The 925-nt window shown below is 43.4% G+C and overlaps 1 non-coding gene across 1 annotated transcript; it reads left to right on the plus strand.

Annotated features, from left to right (window-relative positions):
• The first annotated feature begins 560 nt into the window (after window positions 1–560).
• Window positions 561–667, plus strand: LOC126685226 (small nucleolar RNA R71). The gene has a single exon (XR_007643337.1). It is a non-coding gene; the product is annotated as a small nucleolar RNA R71 (small nucleolar RNA).
• The last annotated feature ends 258 nt before the right edge of the window (window positions 668–925 follow it).

Raw genomic sequence — 925 nt, forward strand, 5'->3', positions numbered from 1 at the left:
GTGGACCACGGTTTCCTCCTTGGAAATTTGCTCCTCCCATATTTGGGTTGGCATTGGCTTGACCCGAATTGTCCCTCCATAAAAAGTTAGGATGATTCATCCACCCCGGATTGTAGGTGTTGGAATATGGGTCATTGCCTTGCCTTTGCCCATTGACATAGTTGACTTGCTCATTTGAGTTTTGATGTAGAACGGGGCAATCCATTCCCGAATGATCATACCCATCACAAGTTTTGCAACCCATTTGAACTACCGCAAGTTGAGCATTCCCTTGATTCGCTTGTTGTTTGTACATCTCGAGTTGTGTTAGAAGTGTCGCATTCTTCGCTTTCATTGCTTCAAATTCTTGGGTTTGCTCGAGGGTCATTATACCCTTATGAGGTGGTTGCCTCAACCGCTCGGTTGACCAAGAACAACTATTTGTAGCGAGTTCCTCTAGCAAGTTATTGGCCTCATCATAAGTTTTCTTCTTAAGTGATCCTCCCAATGCCGCATCAATCGTTGCCCGTGTACCCTCATTGGTACCATTGTATAAAATAGAGACAAGATGCTCCCTTCCTAGATGATGATGCAGACAATTTCTTTGAAGCTCTTTGAAGCGTTCCCAAGCTTGGTATAGAGATTCACCATGTAATTGGAGAAAATCTATAATTTCCTTGGTCATCCTCGCCGTTTCGCCCATAGAGAAATACTTATTGAGAAAAGCTTGTGCCAATTGCTTCCATGTTGTGATTGAGGTGCTTGGAAGTGATTGAATCCAATTCCTCGCCTTATCCCTCAAAGAGAAAGGGAAAAGACGAAGCTTGATTTGATCCTCCGTCACATTATGGATTTTGAATGTGTTGCACACCTCCGTGAATTTTGAATGAGCGTTTGGATCCTCGCGTTCCAACCCATAAAATTGGCAACAACTTTCAAGTAGTTG

The sequence above is a fragment of the Mercurialis annua genome, linkage group LG5 (assembly GCF_937616625.2).
Source record: "Mercurialis annua linkage group LG5, ddMerAnnu1.2, whole genome shotgun sequence".
In the NCBI taxonomy this organism is placed as follows: Eukaryota; Viridiplantae; Streptophyta; class Magnoliopsida; order Malpighiales; family Euphorbiaceae; genus Mercurialis; species Mercurialis annua.